Source organism: Myotis daubentonii, chromosome 8, assembly GCF_963259705.1.
Source record: "Myotis daubentonii chromosome 8, mMyoDau2.1, whole genome shotgun sequence".
NCBI classification, from domain to species: domain Eukaryota; kingdom Metazoa; phylum Chordata; class Mammalia; order Chiroptera; family Vespertilionidae; genus Myotis; species Myotis daubentonii.
The window spans coordinates 73,417,179-73,440,750 of NC_081847.1; the positions used below are offsets into that span (position 1 = coordinate 73,417,179).

The following is a 23,572-nucleotide window of genomic DNA, read 5'->3' on the forward strand; positions in this document are numbered from 1 at the left end:
AGAGGAATAGAGAGTTGGAAACATCAATGAGAGAGAGACATCAATCAGCTGCCTCCTGCACACCCCCCACTGGGGATGTGCCCGCAACCAAGGTACATGCCCTTGACCAGAATTGAACCCGGGACCCTTCAGTCCCCAGGCCGACGCTCTATCCACTGAGCCAAACCAGTTAGGACTATACACATTCTTGTATATTGTTATCTTGATGCTCTTTATTTGTAGTAACCTAGTATTGCAATATTTCAAAACTAAGAGAAAATGCGTCCTAAAACAATTTGGTATTTTGCTGGAGAATTCTCAATCACGGGGAAAGAACCCAAAGTACACTTCATTAGCTGGAACAACTTATTCTGGCTTAATTTGTTTCTAAGAGACATACAGTGGAAAAATCCAGAAGCAGCAAAATAGTATCAAAGAGTCTTAAGAAATTAATGAAAAGGGCTTTCTATTGCTGCCCTGGAAAGATGGTAATCAAAGTTGCTTTAGAGGACAGAGCTACTACCTATACTAATAAAAGCCAAAAGCCTAGGTGGTCCTCGTGCCCTCACAGGATACCCTCACATTGTCACAAGATGGCTGCCACCAGGTGGCCACCACAATATGGCCAGCAGGGGAGGGCAGTTGGGGGCCATTGGGCCTGCAGGGGAGGGCAGTTGGGGGCCATTGGGCCTGCAGGGGAGGGCAGTTGGGGGCCATCTGGCTGGCAGGGTAGGGCAGTTGGGGGCCATCTGGCCTGCAGGGGAGGGCAGTTGGGGGCAATCTGGCCTGCAGGGGAGGGCAATTGGGGGCCATTGGGCCTGCAGGGGAGGGCAGTTGGGGGCAATCCGTCTGGCAGAGGAGAGGTTAGGGGGCAATCAGGCAGGCAGGCAGGCAGGCGAGTGGTTAGGAGCCAGCAGTCCCGGATTGTGAGAGGGATGTCCGAACTGCCGGCAGTTGGACATCGCCTGAGGGGTCCCAGATTGGAGAGGGTGCAGGCTGGGCAGAGGGACACCCCCCCTCCCATGCACGAATTTCATGCACCAGGCCTCTAGTGTAATGATAAACATATTAATCAAGTTGGTTTTGTGACCTTGATACATTGAACAGCACTTTATTTGTGCAGTGCTTCATTACAGGCAAACATTGAATAGAAAGTCGAGTAATTTTTGGAGAAAATGTTTCCCATGCTTTATTTATTTTTTCCCCATAATTAAAATTTCAGACTAAGGCAGTCTCACAGTGGGAGTGCTCCCCCCCCCTTAAGATAACATTTAAATTTTCAAAAGTAATTCATGTGTAAGGCAGAAAACTAGAAAAACCAAAACCTAAGAAAAAAAATCACAATCCCACAAACCATAGTAAATCACAGTATTTATCTTTTTAGTTTTTTGTTCCTATGTGTATTTTTTTACAAAATGCTACCATACTATAAGATTGTATTTTTGCATTTTTTTTAAACTTATAAATAGATTGAGAGATATCTACTTGTTTTGTTTTTATGAGTAAGAACTTGTGTTCCCTTTGTGATCTTTTTAAAAAGTTAGAACCTCTGTTAGAGCACTCCAATAGCTTCTCATTTTAAAGTAAAATCTGAAGTTCTTGCCTGTCAGGCTGTCTCCCTGTCTTCACTTTCAGCCATGCTGGATGGTTCTCTTTGCTATGCCTTAAAAACTTCAAGCGTACCCTAGGCTCAATGACTTTGCACTTGCTGTTCCTCTATCTAGAACTCTGTTCCCTGGATATCATGGTGCTGACCTCAAGTCTCTGCTCAGGTATAACCATCAGGCTTTCCCTGATCATTGTGGGTAATATACACTTCATTCTCCAGCCCTCCTTCAACTCACTTTACTTATTTATCTTCATAGCACTTACACCACTTGGCAAATACATATGTATTTACTTGTTGTTTTATTGGCTCCCCCATTAACCCCTAAATGTGAGACTTTTTCACTGATGTAACCTCAGGGCCCAGAATAGCACCTGACACTTATGGGTGCTTTATCAATATTTTGTTGAATGAATGAATGAATGAATGCTCATTATCCATCAATTCATGTGACCTTCCTGGTAGCCTCCTAGGCTTTTACATAGCTACATCATGAAATGGAATAACAATCCCTTACAAGTCAGGCTAGTCCTCTCCTTATCTGAACAGAAGAATTTTACAAAGTGAGTCTTATGATTGTAAAAAAGAATTTCAGTCTTGATTTAATTTCACAATGACGGAAAGGAACAGTTTTGGCAAATGTTACTGACTTTCCTTCTTATACATCATCCCTTGTGAAACATTGCAAATCTTTTAAACATATAAAGTATCCCAGTTATGTTTACAACTATGATTTCAATTTGATAGTTCTTAATGACAGTATAAGCCTCAAGAGCATGGTGAGTTTTTTGGGTTAACAAATACCCAGAGATATAATTACAGCTTTTATGTGTTTTCATTTGAGGAGTAGCTGTTATATTTACATATTTTTCCTGGCAAGTCTATCCTTTTCAGCTCCTTGCTTATCAGTTTTTGGATGGCCGGGAGAGTACACTTAAGTTTTTTAACATTTTAAAATAAATTCTTGATCTCTTGAGCATTTTATACCTCTCATGTGACTCTTGGACTGTTTGAAAGGACCAGTTTCATCTTTCAGGATGAAAAGGCATTGATAATAAGACATATAATTGCATTTTTATGCAATTGTATCTTAAAGTAGAATTGTATCTTAAGGTAAAATGTTTACAGAGAGGACACAGTGTGAGAGTAAGCTTTTTAAAGCCTTGAATTTCAAGTAGTGAGTTTTTGAAAAAAAATCTTATTTTTGCTCTTAAGGAAAAGGATCCTTCTGAATATAGTCCAAACAGAGAACTTAAAATTTTTTTTTCTTATGCTTCCGATATATAGAAACTTTTGGGAAAAATCCAAAATGAATTTTTTTTCTTTTAAAAGCCTAAAGGTAATATGTTAAGAATTTATTTTTAATTTTTCTGTGTGTTTTTAACATTACTACGATTAGTGTTAGATTACCAACCTGATTTATTATTTCTTCTCTTTTCTCATTTGATTACCTCCCTTCTCTGATCATATTCTCTCCCTAAATGATCTCATCTGTTCCCAGGATTTAATACCCTCTGGATGCAGATGACTCCCTCAGTTACACCCCCCGCCTGGACGTTTTTCTGGTTCCAGACTTGCATTTTCAACTACCTCCTTCCTGTTATCTCTACTTGCTTGCCTCACAGTGATCTCAAAATTCACACATATCCAACATTGATCGCTCAGTCTTCCTCTTAAACTTCCAAATTAGTATTCCTCATTCCTGGCCCCTTCCTCCCCTCTCCCCAGCCTTCCCTGTTTCATTGTCATTACTGTTCACTCAGTGTTCAGGCCAGAAAATCATCTTTGATTCTTCCTGATTCCTCACTCCACATTCAATCCATCCGTGTGGCTGAGTCTACAGAATAGCGCAAATCCTCTATTCCCTCCACCCTCCTAATCTATCCACCATCTTCTCTCAGCTGGGTGACTGCCTCTACCTGTTACCTGGTATCTCCTAACTTCCACTTTTACCTTCTTCTACCCCATTCTCCCCTCTACAGCCAGGGTGATCCTACTAGAAATCTAAACCAGATCACATTAGCTTCTTGCTTAGTGGCTTCCCACTGCGCTTAGCCCACATCCACACTTCTTACTCAGAGATGTCAGGCCTTGTCTCCCGCTCTGCCTCCTCTCCAGCTTGCCATGCTTGTATCAGGTTGGAGCACTGTCAGTTCCTCAAATATGCCAAGTACCTCTACAGACCCTTCCCTCTGCCCCGCACTCCCTCCTCCGCCCCCCTCTTCTCATAGAGCCTTCTCAAACATTGAGGGGCCTGTCCTGATCACCGCTTCTATAGTAACTCCCCACTGCCCCTTCTCTCAGTACATGTGCATTTCCTGCTTAGCCAAAATTCCAAGTATCCTATATAATAAAAGCCCAGCGACTATAACAGCAGAACGACTGGAATGACCGCTTGACCAGTCACTATGAGGTGCACTGACCACCTCTTGGTCCTTTTCCCCTGGCCAGCAGTCTCTGATCACCGATGGTGAACTGAGACCAGGGGTAGGTGGCAGGGGATGCAGGTGGCACCAGGCCAAGGCCCCCGCCCTGCTGATCACCCCACACACAGGGGCCAGTGTGTGGCTGACCTCTCAGTCCCTCCCCCAGCTGTCCGGCTCCCATTGCTGGATGGTGAACGGAGAACCCGAGTGGGTGGCTGCTGGCAGCCAGGGAAGATGGCCCTGATCACAGGCTAGACCTGGGGACCATACCTGCACATGATTTTGTGCACTGGGCCTCTAGTTTCATTTATATGTGTGTTTTCTTCTTTATTGTCTGCTCCCCTGATAGACACAAGATCTATGAGGCAGGGGAAACCTTGGATTGTTGATGGTACCGTTCTGGCACCCCGTGCTCTGCTTAGAATCCAGTAGATGCAGGACCTTGACACCTTTTGAATAATATTAATATTATAGCAGCTAACTTTTTTTGAGACTTACTTTGTGCCAGGTCCATTACTAAGGTGTGTTCTTGCATATCTCTAAATATCTGGGAGAACCCTTAACTAAGGTAGTGATGGTTATTTCATTAGCATTTCTATTTTTAGTTGAGAAAATTGAGCTTAGAGAAGTTAATTTTAAAAAATATATTTTAAAATTGATTTTAGAGAGGAAGAAAGAGAGAGATAGAAGCATCAGTGATGAGAGAGAATCTTTGATCTGCTGCCTCCTGCACGCCCCCTACTGGGGATCAAGCCTGCAACCCCGGGCATGTGCCCTGACTGGCAACCGAACCTCGACCTCCTGGTTCATAGGTTGATGCTCAACCGCTGAGCCACGCTGGCCAGGCGAGAAGTTAAGTAATTTTTAAAGTTATATAGCTAACAAAGTGCTGGAGCTAAGATTTGAATCTACATAATCTGACTATAAAAATCTCTCTCTCACTCATTATGCTTTCTAATATGTATGGAGTAGAAATGAATGAATAGGAAATATGCCATAATATTAATATTTGATGATTCCTCGTCATTTTGTTTCTAAGCATACATTGGAGTATAAAAAATAAGAATGCTTGGGTTGGGATTTTGCATTTCCTGGGAAGTTTCTGATAATAACCACTCTGCCAAAGCACATAGATTAGTTTGTATTCAGGCTCTGTGTTTTAATTTTACCGTTGCCACTTTCCAGCTGAAAACCCTTGGGCAAATTACTTAACATATCTAAGTCTGTCTTTTCAGCTATAAATGGAGAAAAAGAATAATTCTTATCTCATAGGGTCATTGTGAGGAGCATAATTATACACACAAAAAACCCAATCAGTGTTAGCTATTAATATTATAAGAAGGGAAAAAAAGCCCCCTCCCCCCTCAAAAAAAAAGACTTGTGTAGCCCCATCAACAAATTACAGTTTGGGTAAGTGTGACAAAAAGATCATAACAATATTATCTCACTGACTCTGGTTTTGAATTTATTAAAATTATCAGGGAATTAATGATTTGCCTTGGGATTTATAATTATTCTTTTGCTGCATGGCTTTATGTTTGGATTTAAACTTCTTAAATGTTTGTAGTTAAAATAGTTTCCTTCCTTCCTTCCTTCTTTCCTTCCTTCCTTCCTTATTAAACTCCTTCCTCTCTTAAGCTATATTTTCAAGGTAAAGAGATCTTTAGAGGGGCTGGCTATTTTTGAGAGGTTGATTATTTTTATACTTTGCACCAGAAACGTACTCACCATCATTGCTACTTATTTCAGTGATGATAATCACCGGGAGCTTACTTCAAATACCCAAGCAAGCAGTTGAACTGGCACAGATGCAGTGGATTTGACAGACCTTATGATGGAATATCTGGGCACAGTTGCATTTTCTGGGCTTATAAGCAAGTGCCAGTGTGGTGGCTTCCTTCATCTCTGTGAAACAGAGGGTGAGATTTTCTGCTAAAAGTGGGAAGAGTTTAGAGAGAAAACAAGGAGATTTGACTTATAAATGAGGTCAGGAAGAGGAAGAGTGACCTTAGGGTAACAACCATTATTTCTGGGTAGTGTGTAGGGCTCTGTTGAGGTAGGAGACCCTGGATTGATTGGGACACCATAGCACGCAGCTGCCTGATTTTAGAAGCAAAGAAGGCATGTAGTTGGATTGAGCCAGGATAGCAGTTTGCAGGGGGTGAGCAACAGAAGGACAGTAGAGCAGAGGAACTGAGGCCATTGGCCTGGGAGTGATTAACATGATAAGATAAAAATGTCTAAGCTGGATGTGGAGGAGAAAAGGACCAGAGGTATTGATGAAGTAAAGGAATGGGTGCATTGGAGTGATTTAGTAATAGGAGGATGTGGTTAGGGAGGGACATGTGAGTGGAATATTTCAGAGTTGGAGCAGTTAATTACTGGATATGACAGGCTCCTGGTTTTTGCCACTGGCCTGAAGTGAATGAACCCAGTGAAGGTGACTGAAGTCAAGGAGGGAAATGTAGCTGTAGTGGGTAAGAACATGGTGTCTGGAAGTTGACTGTGTGGGTCTGAAGCTTCAGACATGGACATGAGCCTTCTCTTATGACCTTTAATAGACTGTCTTTCCAGGTCTATCTGATATCAGAAGCTATGAAGTAAGGGGCCCTTTCTTAGAGTCAAACACACTGACAAAAGCAAGAAGAGACAGCTAGCTGGTGATGACAGAGGCAGAAATATTTTGAAGTATAGCAGTTTGGGAACATTCATTGTATAGGAAACAGTCTCGTTAGCCTCAGTGGTCTCTGAATGCAGTAATCATAATTGTTATCCTGTTCAACAATAATAGGTCAAATTATGGTTTGGTTAGTTCAGAAGGCTCAGAAGGAAGTAATGCAATTTAGAAAGCTTTTCAACATAAGCTTGCATATTTTATTGCTTCAGTTATCTACAAAATTCATGTGACACAATTCTATTTCTGAAGACACTAGATTAAAAAACTACTTACTCTCTTCTCTCTCCAACTGAGCTGAGGATTACGTGTTGCCCACCCTTTGTGGCTCTGGTGGCTGTGTCACAGCTTCTCTCTCATTGTGATTTGTGTAGGAAGGACTCAGGGAGACCCGAGAAATCTAGAAATGAAGTTATATAGTAGAGAGAATGTGTGGTGGGAAAGAGGGTAGTCAATGTGAAGAAAACATCAGTCTTATTCTAAATTTCTCTGAATAAGAAAACTCTTCCTGGAGTAAAACCATGGGAACACAGTATGTGTGGAAAAGTCTTTATTCATCTCATAATATCAAATGTCAAACTGAATATAAGCCATATGAGTATCAGAATTATAGAGAGAAACCATATATATGTAGTATATGTGGGAGAGCTTTCAGTTATCTCCAGTGTTTTGAAAAACATAAATCACACTAGAGCGAAAACCTATCAATGTAAGGAATATGGGAAAATTTTAAGTTCTTCAACTTCACTTCAAATACATGAAAGAACCCACACTGAAGAGAAACTCTGTCAATGTAAACAATATGGGAAAGTCTATACTAGATATCATCAAACTTCTCCAACACATCACTCAAACAGGAGAGAAACCCCATGAATATAAAAAATGTAGTAAAGAAGTAGTAAAGTTGTTTTCCAATGCATGCCAGAACTTACACTACAGAGAAACCTTATGAATGTAAACAATGTGGTAAAGCCTACATGTGTTAGAGTGCCTTACAGACCCACCAGAGAACTCACACAGGCGAGAAATCCTGTGAATGTCAGTAGGGTAAAACTTTCAGTTCTCATCTAGGTTTCCAAACACATGAAAGAACTCACACTAGAGAGGAGCCCTATGCACATAAAGAATATGGAAAAGCCCTCACATGTTATCAAAAATTTTGAAGGTATGAAAGAAAAGTCACTGGAGAGAAGCCCTATGAATGTAAGGAATGTGGGAAAGCCATCAGATGTTATCAGATGCTATCAAAGTTTTCAAATGCATGAAAGAAATCCCACTGCACAGAAACCCCTTGAGTGTGAAGAATGTGGGATAGCCTACAGATATTATGGCACCTTCCAAAGACACAGAAGGACTTACTGGAGAGAACCCCTGGGAATATAAGCCATGTGGTGATGCCTATAGAGATCACAGTTCCTTAAACACAAAATAATTCATGCTGAAGAAAGAGACCTTATGTAGATAAACAATTTAGTGACACCTTTAGTTGTCTCAGTTATCTTTAAAAAAACATGAAATAATTCACACTGGAAAGGAACCCTATGAATTTAAAAAATTTAATGAAGCATTAGGTGCCCCAGCGATCTTCAAAATCATGAAAGAAATCTCACTGAAGAGAAACTGTTTTGATGTAAACAATGTGGTAAAGCTTACTTAGACCCCAGTTCCTTACAAAAATGTGAAAGAACTCATATTGGAGAGAAACCCTATGAATGTAAGGAATGTGGAAAAGCCTTCATTTATCACACAGATTTTTGAAGACATGTGACAATGTCCACTGGAGAGAAACCAAATAGAATTGCAGAATTTGGGAAAGGCTTAAGTTATCCCAGTTTCTTTCCAACAATGAAAAGACTCACTGGATAAAACCTCTTGAATGTAAACAGTATAAGGAAGACTTGAATTGGCCCACACCAGTACATATGAAAAAAAAAATAGAAATGTAAAGAAGTAGAAATTAATTTCTACCAAGGAGAAAGCTTGATAGAAATTAATGCGTGTATAATGTGCCAGAAAACTTTCAACATGAAAGAGTTATTAATGTTATAAATGTAATGTTTATTGAACCTCCATAGTATATCATTGGACTGTGAATTTCTACTAATTTCAGAAATGAATATATATGTGAGATAATTCTGAGAGTTGTCTTTCAACAGTAGTACATAAGATTAATAGGTACTGCTTTTTCTGAAAACATTTAATGATATTTACATTTTTAAAATATATATTTATAGATTTCGGAGAGGAAGAGAGGGAGAGAGAGATAGAAACATCAATGATGAGAGAGAATCATTGATCAGCTGCGTCCTACACTCCCATTGCTGGGGATTGAGTCTGCAACCCGGTCATGTGCCCTTGACCTGAATTGAACCCAGGATCCTTCAGTCAGTAGGCCAATGCTCTACCCACTGAGCCAAACCAGCTAGGGCTATTTAAACTGATAAGAACAGATACTACACTTGATCTTAGCCAAAAGGCCGAGAAGCGATTAGCTACGGCTATTTAATAATATTTTCTCTCCATTTTGAAGCCTGTTAGATTTATAGGTAAATTGAAATGTATTTTATATGCAGTTAGGTTAAATGTCTGTTTATGTTTTATTCTGTGTTAAGGAGCTATTGAAAAAGGACAGTTGGTATTTGGATTTTCCTAGTGACCTTGTGGCAGTCTTTTATACCCTTAGTTCATTATGTATATTCTACCTTTTGCTCTAACAAAGCTCCTTTTTGCGGGTACTTAGAATAGGAGCCTTTTGCTGTTTCCCATACTAATAAATAATTGGAATAAATTTTATGTATGACAAGTTTATGAAAGAATATAGTTTCACATACATTATTATTTTCGTATTTGGCCCTTTGCCTTTTGTCCTTCCTTTTGACTGGTATTTGGTGAATAAATGTTGACTTAAGATGAGGGATCTGTGATGGGCCAACAAAATCTAGAATTGGAGACATTCTCCCATGTGGGTAATGTTAGGAACTTGATTTTGCAAAATCTACCTTCTCGATGGTTCCATGTTAGAATTCATTTATAGCCATACTTGTAGGAGATTGGAAGGCAAAAATGAAGAAGGCATTAATCAGATTTTGGAGCCACCGTACAGACTAATAGATAGATAGACACACAGTAGCTATGGAAACACCATCTTCCAATCCATAATCCGGATCCTTTGACCTTCCAATCAAGACTATCCTCAAAACCACCACCAGCTATCTGGTATTTATATTCTGAAATTTCCACTGGTTTCTTCATAAGATCCACATCAAAGATCCATCAGACTTTGGATTTTTCTGTGAGCCTGCTGTGTTCACCAGAAAACTGATCTGACTTACTCCCCTCTTTTCTATATTGTATCAATATAGGGTCTGATTTGTATAGGAAACATCTTATGCATTATGCATTAACAGTGCTAGTGAGTATGCTGTCTTGATTGACCGTGATATCTACAATTAGTGCATCCAGAAGGAGGACATGGGAGTTTCTCTGCTGCTTGTGCAGTGGCTGCCTTGACCCAGCCCTTCCTTCTCTCAGGCAGACTGGGCACTTCCTGTCGCTTGTAGCCTAATGTAAGCCCTCAGTGTGTTTCAATTATGTTTGATTGTAATTAAAGTATGTGGGGTTTTTTGACCGAATTAACACTTCTGTAGGTGTTTCATAAACTATTTTATTAAATTTTCTAAGCAGTTGTATGCTAACAAATATTATTTTTCATTTCCTGGGAAAATATATTAAAATGTTTCATTTTAATTATGGATTTTCAAATAAACTTTGAGATTCTCTTCATTTAAAAAAAATTTACTCAGTGATAAACCAAAGACAAGAGCAGTTATAAACCCCAAGGGGCTGTGTATATGATTAGATACTTAATATCACAATACCAGTAATCCTACCATCCCATTCTCCCTATTTTCACTAAGAAACTTCAGTTCCTTTTCATGACAAGAAAGAGGAATCCTCCAAAAGAATAGTTGCTGGGGAGGGATCTTGAAAGTTAGCCATCCTTGGCTGACCACTTAGAATCCCCTATTGCTAGGAAGGAGGTTTTGAGTTGAGTTGAAGTATTTAGAATCCTTAAACTATACCTACCACCCTGTGTGTCATAACGAAACACTAGGGCTTAAGAAAAGAATGTTGTCAGCCCTGCTACAAGTGGTTGCTATGGACCTTGAGCCTAAAACTTAATTTGCTCTATCATGTGTTCCATTTCTTATTTCCTCTTAGCACTGCTGGTCCTGAGAAGCCTGGCTTTCAAATTGGTGTACGCGGTGCCAAACATGGCATAGCATCTTGGTTATATTCCTGTCACTTACCACATCCTTCCACTTGCTGTCTCATCTCCCTGGTGAAGTGCAGGGAGCCACTTGAATGCACGTCTTGAGACCTAAAAAATGTGGCAGTGGAGGGTTAGCAATGCCAATTCAACCAGAACTTTCAGTTTGCAAGTTGAGTGTTTAAAAAAGTAATTCTATTTTAGAAAAAAAACCCCAGGAATTCAGAGTACTTTTTCACTGTTAGAAAAACATTTTCTTCTAAATCTGAGAAATACTGAACCAGAGGCCAATGACTATTTTAATGATAGTAACATGTTCTCTAAAATCCATCCCACTTTCCTGCCCTACAGCGCTCAGGAACCCTTGAAGGCTCAGCTGTGTTCTGGTGCTCTTTATAGTGTTTGAATCACTTTCGATAGAGTATCCCATTTGTGAAGTGTTTGTACACTTGCTGTGAACTAGGCCCCTTGGTTAAAAAAGAGGTTCCCTGGTCTCAAGGAACTTATTTTTTTGAAAGTCAGAAGGTGCATTTAAATCTCTAACCTCAAGCAGACCATGCTGTGTGCTACAAAGGAGATGCAATCAAAATGTAGGGCCACAGACAAAAGAGAGGTTATTCCTGGCAGTTGGTGGAAGTGGTGAGTGGATCAGAAGATGCTTTCAGGGAATGATTGTAATCAGACTGCATCTTGAAGGCTGGGTAGAATTTTGAGTGATTGATTATATTTGACTAGTGTCCCGGTGCATGGATTCGTGCACATTGAAAGGAAATTAATTAGAAATATTTTAATACTAGAGGCCTGGTGCACAAAAATTTGTGCACTTGGTGGGGTCCCTCAGCCCGGCCTATGCCCTCTTGCAGCCTGGGACCCCTCAGAGGATGTCCACCTGCTGGCTTAGGCCCGCACCCTGGGGGATCGGGCCCAAGTTGGCAGTCAGACATACCTCTGGCAGCCTGACAGCCCTCGGGGGATATCCACTTGCCAGCGGGGAGCAGGCCTAAGCTGCAGTCGGACATCCTTAGCGCTGCTGAGGAGGCAGAAGAGGCTCCTACCACCACCGCTGTACTGGCAGCCATCAGCCTGGCTTGTGGCTGAGCAGAGCTCCTCCTGTGGGAGCGCACTGACCACCAGGGGGCAGCCTGCATTGAGCATCTGCCCCCTGGTGGCCAGTGTGTGTCATAGTGACCAGTCATTCCCAGTCGTTTTGCTGTTAGGGTCAGTTTGCATATTACCCTTTTATTATATAGGATAGAGGCCTGGTGCATGGGTGGGGGCTGGCTGGTTTGCCCTGAAGGGTGTCCCGGATCAGGGTGGGGGTCCCGCTGGGTGAGGGGCTGATGGGTGTTTGCAGGCTGGTCACGCCCCCTTCAGGGTGAGGGGCCCCACTGTTGTGCCTGGCCAGCCTGGGTGAGGGCTGGTGGCTGTTTGCAGGCTGGTCAAGGCCCCCCCCCCCCCAGTGGGGACCCTCACCCCATGAGGGTGTGGCCAGACTGGGTGAGGGGCTGATGGCTATTTTCAGGCTGGCCACACCCCCTTTAGGGTGGGGGGGGTCCCCACTGGGGTGCCTGGCCAGTCTGGGTGAGGGGCTGAGGGCTGTTTTCAGGTTGGCCAAGCCCCCTGGCGACGGAAGCTCCCAGCCTCTCCTTTTTTTCTTTTTTTTTTATTCTGGGATTTATTTACCTTCTATAATTGAAACTTTGTAGCCTTGAGAGGAGCTCAAAGCCAGCCAGGGCGGTTGGGAGGGAAGCCTCCTGCTCGCTCCAGCTCCGTGGCCTCGGCCAGCTGAAAGCAGGTATCTGGGGTTTATTTACCTTCTATAATTGAAACTTTGTTGCTTTGAGTGGAGCTCAGAGCTGCCCACGGCAGGTGGGAAGCTTGGCTTCCTCCATCATTGGGGCAGCCAAGCCTCCTGCTCGATCCAGCTCCATGGCTGCTGGCTGCCATCTTGGTTGGGTTAATTTGCATATAGTTGCTCTGATTGGCTGGTGGGCATGGCTTAAGGCATAGTGAAGGTACGGTCAATTTGCATGTTTTTCTTTTATTAGTGTAGATGATTGCTATTTGCATCTTGCTAATGAAAAGAAAATAGAATTCTACCAAGTCTCCTATCTACCTACTCCAGGACTTCTGTGAGGATCAAATGAGATGAAGCACAGCAAAATGCTTCACACACATTTGGTTAAACTGTAAAATGTTTGCACCTGGCTATAAAGCAAGCAGTTTTGGCTCCTGGGTTGAAGAAACTCCAAGGAGGCTAGTCGGCTAGGGAGAGGAAGCTGGGCGTTGCTACGTGACGTCATTACCCAGTGCCCACAGCCACCATTTGTGGGCTGGCCATGGGCACTTGGCAGCGTTGGCTGCGATTTGGTGGGGTGTCGCTCCAGAGTGGTAGCGGGGCCTGTGTCCCACCTGGGAGAAGCCGAATGTTGGTTTGTTGGTGCCAGGTCGGTGGTGCTGTTTATTTTTAAACTAGAGGCCCGAAGCACAAAATCTGTGCAAGAGGCTTGGCCCTCGCAGCCCCAGCTTTGTCCGGAAGGTGGTCCAGAAGAATGTCCGGTCTAATTAGCATATTACGCTTTTATTATTATAGATGGCCAGTGCGTGTCATGGCAGCTCCTGCGTTGAGTGTCTGTCCCCTGGTGGTCAGTGCGTATCATAGCTACCTGTTGGATGGACGGACACTTAGCCTTTTATATATATAGATATTCTCTGTTACTAAGGCATCCTTTATTTTAACAAGAATTTTGAATGATTATATTTTATATTTTCTGTTTAAAATAAAATCCTTTATTTTAATTATGGATTTAATATATAATTATTATATTTTATATTCTCTGTTTACTAAGGCATTCTTTATTTTGGTGCTTAATGAATTAGCTTTCAGTTATCTACATAACTCACTCATTAAGAATGCCTCATTCCTCAATTATTTTGGATAACTTGTCTCTAAAATTAACATATGAAGTATTAAGGAAAGTATGGTGGAGAAGGGCTTTTATGGAAGCCCTTAAAAATAATTTTGGGACCATAGTGAATGTCTCAAATGGTGGTGAATAGAAAATCAGAATGATAATGGGAGGTAATATTTGGATATATGGTTTAGAAATTGGGAAAAGATGGATTTCTAAGTGATGTTGGTGAGGCCTTCATAGGAAAGGAATAGTCTGCCAGGGTAGGAGGCCTCTTAAACACTCACCATCTCATTTCTGAGTATCTTTTTTTTTTTTTTAATATATTTTATTGATTTTTCACAGAGAGGAAGGGAGAGAGATAGAGAGAGTTAGAAACATCAATGAGAGAGAAACATCGATCAGCTGCCTCCTGCACATCCCCACCGGGGATGTGCCCGCAACCCAGGTACATGCCCTTGACCGGAATCGAACCCGGGACCTCTCAGTCCGCAGGCTGACGCTCTATCCACTGAGCCAAACCGGTTTCGGCTCTGAGTATCTTTCTCAGGGATAGTTGTCAGTGAGGGCAGGAGAGCATTATGGGCTGGGGCCATAATAAACTGAAGGGGGCCAGCTCCTCCATGTTTCCCTTACTCTAGCTAAGCAAGAGGGGTTTATAGGAAGGCTGTGAAGCCGCCCACAGTTACTCTTCCGCCCCAAGCCTTTGTGTGCCTTGTTTCTGGGCTTGTCCTGCTTTAAAGCTATATCTCCCTACCACAGAGTGGATTCTCTCTCGCTGACGTGTGGCCCTCTGGGTGAATCATCTCTCCTTTAGCAATCCCATTTCTTGCCATGATGGGTTAGCTACAGCTGGACCATTGTGCCAGCCTTGCAAATGGTTGTTATGCCCGACATCTTGCATTTTTCCCCTTCTCCTGTTAAGGTTCTATTTTCTATTTTCAATCTTCCATTTGCTCCATCAATTCAACACAATTTTCCAGGAAATGGAAAACGTACCACCTCTACATTTTGCGCTGAAATGGGGTTCTGGCTCAGAATTCTGGATATCTTGGAAACCATCACGTATTTTGAAAATACAGTATTTTCCCGTTTGTTTATTACTGATAAGGCCAGTAGCATACTTATTTTTTTAATCTTTATTGTTGAAAGTATCATATAGGTCCTCCATTAACCTCTTCCAGCCTGCTCCCGTCACCCCAACCCAGGTCCTCACCACCCCATTGTCTGTGTCCACAGGTTATACATAGCATATATGCATACAGGGTCATTGGTTGATCTTTTCCCACCCACCCTCCCCTGCCTTCCTTTTGAGGTTCAACGTTTCTTTTTTCTTAAAATATATTTTATTGATTTTTTACAGAGAGGAAAGGAGAGGGAGAGTTAGAAACATCGATGAGAGAGAAACATCGATTCAGCTGCCTCCTGCACACTCCCCACTGGGGATGTGCCCGCAACCAAGGTACATGCCCTTGACTGGAATCGAACCTGGGACCTTTCAGTCTGCAGGCTGATGCTCTATCCACTGAGCCAAACCGGCTAGGACAGAGGGTCAACGTTTCTATGTCCCTGGGTCTATTTTTGATCATCAGTTTATTTGGTTCATTAGATTCCACATATGAGTCAGATCATGTGATACTTACCTTTCTCTGACTGGCGCCAATAGCATTTTAAAAGCCAATATATATGGCAATGCTATATGCCCCATTTTACCATGCAAGTGATTAAAGCAGCTCTTAAGAAAATGAATTCAGTTCCTCACCAATTACGCACTTATTGTGTGCCTACTATGTGTCAGGTACTATGCTAGGCACCAGTGGGGAGCAAGTCAGACATGGTCTCTCTGGCTTCAGGCCACTTATAATCTGGTGGCTCCATGGCCAGGAGCCATGATAGATTTACTGGTATAGCATACCTACTGTCCAGAGGGCAGAAAGGCCTGGCCTCTAGTCCTGCTTTTGCCTTTTATCAATTACATGTCCTTAGGCATTTGCCTCTATTTTCCGGCAACTGGAATAAAACACCTTTTGAAAAGGTTTATAAGAGTTTTATAATAGTTAAGTGATACTATGTAGAAAGAGCTTTGAAAAAGTCAAGTTACTATAGATGCAAATATAAGGGGAGTGGAGGTGGGGGAATGATGGGAATCAGCCCTGTCTTGTTTAATTGGAATAGCTAGTGGAGGGTTTCCAGTACTACTTTGTGGCTTTAGAGAATGCCATGTAGCTTCAGAGAATCACCAAATACTTGGACTAAATCTCTTAATATTGCACTAATTCTAATGTTTACTAATAAATAAGAAAACCAGCTATTTTGGGGTGTCTCGGTTAAAATAGTCTACTTAGTCTTCCCTAAAAAACTGTAGATTTGCCGAAACCGGTTTGGCTCAGTGGATAGAGCGTCGGCCTGCGGACTGAAAGGTCCCAGGTTCGATTCCGGTCAAGGGCATGTACCTGGGTTGCAGGCACATCCCCAGTAGGAGATGTGCAGGAGGCAGCTGATCGATGTTTCTAACTCTCTATCTCTCTCCCTTCCTCTCTGTAAAAAATCAATAAAACATATTTTAAAAAAAAACCTGTAGATTTAATACATATTGGCATTATTTCAGAAAACAGTGCTTCTAGATATTTATTTTATAACCAGAAATTTATTACTACAACAATGAAAATATGACAATGCTAACAATATAATACATACCATGGAATTATAGTGCAGTAAGACAAAAATTGATCTGAACCATAATTAAAATAAAAAGTATCCTTTGTAAATACTAGAAGATATCTTTAGTTCTTGCAGATTTAGGTACATAAGGAGCTTTGAATTTCATGGTTCCCTTGTGTTTCTGACCTGTTATTTTTATGGCCCCTCTTACCTGCATATCACTGAAAAACTAAGACCTTTCATTGTAGATGTTTTCTCTAGCAACCTAGACAAGACCAGCTTTTTGAACCTCAGTTTACTCATGAAATGTGGCCTTTTCTTTGCCATGTTAGCTTCACAGAGTGGTTGAGACATTCAAATAAAGTACAGTGGAACTTTGGTTCTCAAACTTAATTCCTTCCAGATGGGTATTGGAGAAGCGATTTGTTCCAAAACCTAATCCTTTCCCTGCTCCCCCCCTTGAAAGAATGTAAATTGAATTAATCCACTCCAGATCCCTAAATGATTCCCTGTTTTAACCTTTCTTATTTAATCTATAAATAAACACCTCTTTTCTTAAGTTTATCGAACCACCCTACTAGCTCTAAATAAATCACTTTTAGAATTCGGTCCAGGGATGTCTTTCAGGTCATCATGCAGTTGCTTTGCTTGTTCATATATCACTGCCTCTGAAATGGCTGTCACTGGCTGTTTTTTGTTTATCCAAATCAACAACAGTTTTTCTGCCTCTTTAATTGTCTGTGATCATTGTTTCTTTCACACCTCTAGCAACATTAGCATTCAATGGCCTATTTATGTTTTAAAATTGTGCTAATTGAAGTTTGGTTCCACACTGACATTTTTTCTGTGAACGAATTGTTTGAGATGGGAGACATTGAGAAATGAGGTTTGACTGTATCAGAATGGAAGTGCTTCTGTCTACATGATCATCGTCATTCATTCACAAGTGTAGTGGTCAGGTAATTCTGGCAAGTGAATGCCACAGCAGACCATGTCTTGATTTATAGCACAGCCTTTGTTCAGGTTTCCCGATTTTTCCTCATTATGATTCAGTGCCTTCCTCATCCTTTTGTACCATTCTCATTTAATAGCATTTCACTTTCTACCTGGTTGGCCATTAGCCAATATTTGAGCTTCTGCTCTGTGTCAGGCATTGTGTAGGATGCTGGGGAGTTGGAGGGGAGAGAGCCAGACCATGACTCCAGAATGCCCTTTTGAGTGGGGGATGAGCTTGAGCCTAAAATTAATTCTTGCCTGAATTTTCAGCTGGCTAGCCTTCCCTATAGATTTCAGACTTGCCAGTCCCTATAGTCATGTGAGCCAATTCCTTAAAATAAGTCAATCTTTATATCTATCTATATCTATCTATCTATCTATCTATCTATCTATCTATCTATCTATCTATCTATCTGTCTGTCTGTCTGTCTGTCTATCTCCCATTGGTTCTGTTTCTCTGGAGAACCTAGTACTCAATAAATGCTCTCATTATCAGTACAGAAAAAGGAGGAATAAATATGTTAAGCAAGATGCCTAGTGTGGTTTTAGCCATGTTGAGTTTGAGATGCCCATGAAATCCACATAAAGATACTGGCAGGCAAATGAAGCCAGGGTATGGAGAACTTACATGAGTGGTCTGGACAGTTAAGTTTTCAAGTCACCAATGTGTAGCTATCAGTTGAAGCTATGTGTATGGATGATTTCAATTAGAGAATAGAAAATGTAAGGTAAGAGGAGATATCAAGGTGGAACCCCAGGAAACACCAACATTTAGGGGAGAGGTGGAGGAACAGAGGCCAATAGGAAACCAAAAAGGAGTAGACAGGAGGAAGATCAGGAGAGAGTGGGCCAGAGAAGTCAGGGCAGGGGAGGATTTTAGGAAGGAGGGAGTGCAGCCATGAAGAGGTTGGGAGAAGTGTTGGAATCTGTACATTGAACTTAAGCTCCTAGGTGGTATTGTTAGAGGTGACTATTTCAGTGTCATGGTACATTACGAAGGGTGGAATAGAGAATCCATGGCGATGAAGTGGAAATATGTGTTTGTTGTTGCTGTTTATTAAAGAAGCTCAGTTATGAAGTAGGATAAGGAGGGCTGTGGGCTTCTTGAGGAAGGGATGATTTTAGGATAAAAGGGACTATTCAGAGCAGGGGTCCTCAAACTTTTTAAACAGGGGGCCAGTTCACTGTCCCTCAGACCGTTGGAGGGCCGGACTATAGTTTAAAAAAAAACTATGAACAAATTCCTATGCACACTGCACATATCTTATTTTGAAGTAAAAAAACAAAACGGGAACAAATACAATATTTGTATTTGCATGTGGCCCGCGGGCCATAGTTTGAGGACCCCTGATTCCGAGTCTGAAGAAATGGAGCTAGAAGAAAGGAAGAAGTCAGACTCAAGGGAGAAAAAGGACAGTGGTTGATCTAGGTCTCCTCCATGGATGGAGGGACTTGCACAGGGGATGGTTAAGAGCATTTCCAGGGGAGGGATGCCTCTCTCACTTGGCCTGGAAAAAAAGAAGGCTATTTGGGGATACAGCAATGTTTATAGAAAGTAGGGGGCTGGAAATTTTGCCCTCATAAAAACTCCTATTTTCTTTGGAAAGTGAGCTATTGGCAGCAACTGATAGCCAAGAGGAGATGGTGCAGTAAGGTCTTTGAAGACAGAGGTGAAGGTATAAAATTACTGCTGTGGTGCTTGAAAGTGGAGGCTGATTATTGTTCCCATTGTCTGTGGAATGTAAGTTATACTCCACAGTCTGACATTTATAAAAGTCCTCAGCAACCAGCTTTTAACCAATTCTGCCAGACTACCTATCTTATTTGTTTCATTTTAGCACCCTTATATTTCAGCCAAGAGTACCTGTGCTGTAGCACTAGAAGGTGGCTTTGAGAAGATGCTATAGTGAAAATGCCATTGGACCGAGAGTCAGGAGTGCTCTGGTCCTCCATTTACTAGCTATGGGACCTTAGACATACCTCAACTTCTCTAAGTCGGTTTTTTCATTTGTAAACGGTTAGTTATAATGAAAATCTAAAAAGTACCAATGCTGATGGTTGTATCATATGAAAAGATGTATTTTAAATTACTTTGAAGATGATAAGAAGTATGTAAATGGAGCTGGTGTCATCAGGCCATGAGTAATTCTGGCTCCAGGCTTTTGTGTGAACTTTCTTCTTTACCACTAAAGTCCTCCCCCTTCCCTCCAAAGATCGAAATTCAGCCTATATTACACAGAGAAATGCTACCTTCTGTAACAGATAAACCCTGCTGAAATCTCGGTGGCTTAAAACCGAAGACATTTTCACGCTTATTTAAAATTCAGTCAGCAGTGGGGGTAGAAGGGGTCCAACTGATGGATGCTAGGCCATCTTCAAACCATGGTTTCCAAGGTTGCCCTGGGTATCGATGTCCAGCCAGCAATTGGGGGAAGAGAAAGAGTGGAGGATTGTGTCAGAGGCTCTTATTCACCAAACCTAGATGGGAAATGCATTGGGTGTATGGGCTTTAGTGGGCACAGAATGATGGCGGGGAGCTGAGGAGAGTGAGGCTGGGCTGGTGCAGCCCTAGGACAAAACAGAGAGGCTACCCCCTCCTGCCTCGATGGACAGATTGGGAAGGGCTGAAGGGCCGAGGACTGGTTTCTGGTGAAGGTAAGTGTTACAAATGTGGGAGAGGCCCTTGGGGCAGGGGAGATAGGTGGGTGAGAACTGGGGTGTTTACATACCTTCTGACATGAGCTTCCTAACATCAGGTGGGGAAAGGGGAGCAGACTTTGCTTGTCTTCTTCAAGATGAGAAAACTGATTAGGTGGTGCCTTGACAAAAGCCACACAACTAATAGGCAGCAGAGAAATGAGCTAAGTCTTGAGTCTTTTGCTGTCAAAGTGCCTGGTAGTGAGAGCCTGGATGTATCCCACCTGGAGAGCTGGAAAACGTGGACTCTGGAGTTGGTTTGAGGAACCCCTGAGCACAGGGTGGAAGAGGAACTGTGGTGTGTTTCTTTATAAGTGACTCACCCTTTGGCAGCTTTTGTTGGAGGAGGGAGAGTAAGAGAGGAGCATTCCAGGCAGAGGGAGCAGCTTGAGCAAAGATCCTAAGGCAGAAATGCGCTGAAAGGGTTTCTGGGCTGAAAGAAGACCAGATTGGTCCACAACCAGCAGGAGGGGGAGGTGCATTGCATGAGAAGGTGCGAGGGAGGGAAGCAAGGCCTAGATCACACAAGAACATATCGTCACGACATAAGGGCATCAGGAAACCGTTGTCCATTTTGAGTGGGGGCTAAGAGGGTACAATTTACAATTTGAAAAGACCAATCTGGTTGTTGTATGGAAGGCTACAGTGTATACTGAATGTAGTGATGAGGGAAAAAGAGGAGCTCAGAGCAGAGAGGTTCAGGTTGATGAAGAAAATGTGATCCTGTATTTCCTGTTAGCTCACTCCCTGTTCTTAGCCAAGCTTCCTGTGAGTAGCTTTATCCACAGTCTCTACTTCCTCACCTCAACTCAACCCTCTATGCTCTGGCCTCTGTCATTGCTACTTCTCTGAAATGTCTTGGGCAAAGGGCACCTGAGTCTCTATGGTTAGCCAAGTCTAGGCCTTTGGCCCTTGCCTGGCTTGACTGGCATCTAGTCACGTGAGCCATTCCTGCCTTGAAATGCTCCCCTCCTTAGCCCTCTGTGTCTCTGCTCCCTCATCCTGTGGCCCTTTAATGGACCCCAAGTCCTCTGGCCAGCCCTGAATGATAGCATTCCTCAGGCTTCTGACCTTGGTCCTCCTGGATTTCCTCTGTGCCTCTCTGAATAAAAAGAACCCTCCCCCTCTTCATCAGACCAAAGACTATTTGCCTTTCCAGCTTCATTTCAGATGTCCCCTCCTCCAGGAAGTTTTCCCTGACTCCTCAGACTGGGTTAGGCGCCACTTCTCCCTTTTCATTTCTCCTGGAGCATAAAGTGGGTATGATCACACTTAGCACCCTGTTTACTTATTTGTCTCCCCAGTCTAATAGTACTTGAAGGATAGGATTACAATGAAATACCCAGTGATCTAGGACAAAGATTGCTTTCTCCAGTTCAGATGAAAGCCTCACTTTATAATGAAGGTATCTACACTTGATTGTATGTCTTTTAGTAGAGCATTCATTCCTCACTGAGTTTGAGGGCTGTGAATTGTGGTATAATATATTCTATGAACAAAGGAATTAATTTAACTCAAAAGAATTAGTAATTGTCTCCATCTTCTGAAAGGAAAAAAAAAATCTGAGAATTTAAGAATATTAATTGCTTTAGAAAAGCTTCCAAAGACCTGTATTGCCTGGTAATTTGGTTTCCAACTCCCTCACTCCAACTCCAAAACGTATTACATGGTCCTTGATTTGTGATTCCACAATTTTGGGCTTGTGACATTATAATTGCCTCCGTGGTGATGAGCACTAATGTTCTCCTGGGCTGAATTGTGATAGCTGTGGAAGGCAGCAAATAGGCTGAAAGAAAGATGACTTCCGCTTTTATAGCCTTCCCTCCTGCTAACCAGCTTATTCGTGAATGGAAAAGAATATGTAGAAACAGTGCAGTACACATACACTTAGCTCTATATGTCACACATCTGGAATTTCAGTAAGGTTCTGGGTGGTTAATGTCAGCAAACTCTCATGCTTCTCTTTCAAATGTCTTTTTCAACTCTTTTAAATTCTTTGTTTTTGTCTTTCTCTCAGTTCCAAACCACTTTATCTTTTTTGGCAGGTGGAACAAAGAAAATGTTGAATCACTTTCTTCTCAGTGGTTTGATTTTTAGAATCTTTCTTGATTTCTTTTTTCAGTGTTTAGTTTTCTGAGCTTAACAGAGTGAAAAGCAGAGATTCCTTTGACTAAATACAACCTTAGTTTCATTAATCAAATGCTACAGATTGTACTTGTGTCTTTTTTTGTTTGTTTGGTTGTACTTGTGCCTTTCCTTCCCCCTCCCCCATTGATTTTTAGAGAGTGTAGAAGGGAGGAAGGAGAGGAGGGGAGAGAGGAGAAAGAGAGAGAGAGTGAGAGACATTGATGTGAGAAAGATGCATTGATTGGTTGCCTCCTGCATGTGCCCTGACTGGGGCTGGGGATCCAGGTATGAGCCTTTGTCTGGGAATCAAGCCCACAACCCTTCTGTACGTGAGTCAATGCTCTAACCACTTAGCAACACTGGTCAGGGTTACTTGAGTCTTTTTTTTTTTTAAATATATTTTTATTGATTTCAGAGAGGAAGGGAGAGGGAGAGAGAGAGAGAAACATCAATGATGAGAGAGAATCATTGATTGGCTGCCTCCTGCACACCCCCTTCTGGGGATTGAGCCTGCAACTTAGGCATGTGCCCTTGACCAGAATTGAACCTGGGACCCTTCAGTCCCCCGGCTGATGCTCTATCTACTGAGCCAAACCAGCTAGGGCACCTGAGTCTTTTTGATGTAGTGTTGGGCTGATTATTATTATTTTTTAAATTCTTTATTGTTTAAAGTATTACATATGTCTTGTTTTTTCTTACTGACCTCTCCCCAGCCACTGCCCCCCACCCCCCAACCCCCGCCCCAGCACATGCCCTCACCCTCCTACTGTCTGTGCCCATTGGTTATGCTTATATGCATGCATACAAGTCCTTTGGTTGATCTCTTATACTCCTCCCCCCACCCGCTGGCCCACCCTCCTCTGCCTTCCCTCTGAGGTTTGACAGTCTGTTCAATGCTTCTGTGTCTCTGGATCTATTTTTGTTCATTAGATTCCACAAATGAGATCATTTGATATTTATCTTTCTCTGACTGGCTTATTTCACTTAGCATAATGCTCACCAGGTCCATTCATGCTGTTGAGAATGATGAGTTCTTTCTTTTTTATAGCAGCGTAGTATTCCATTGTGTAGATGCACCACAGGTTTTTAATCCTCTCATCAACTGATGGGCACCTAGGTTGTTTCCAAATCTTAGCTATTGTAAATTGTGCTGCTATGAACATAAGGGTGCATATATCCTTTCTGATTGTTGTTTCTGATTTCTTGGGATATATTCCTAGAAGT

General features: G+C 42.1%; 1 protein-coding gene and 1 pseudogene across 8 annotated transcripts in view; one reads left to right on the forward strand and one right to left on the reverse strand.

Moving 5' to 3' along the window:
* Nucleotides 1-23,572, forward strand: part of ZHX3 (zinc fingers and homeoboxes 3) — a 128,488-nt gene that overhangs the window by 18,521 nt on the left and 86,395 nt on the right. The gene's annotated exons all lie outside the window — the stretch shown is intronic.
* LOC132240419 (U2 spliceosomal RNA) lies at nucleotides 9,069-9,174 on the reverse strand (annotated as a pseudogene).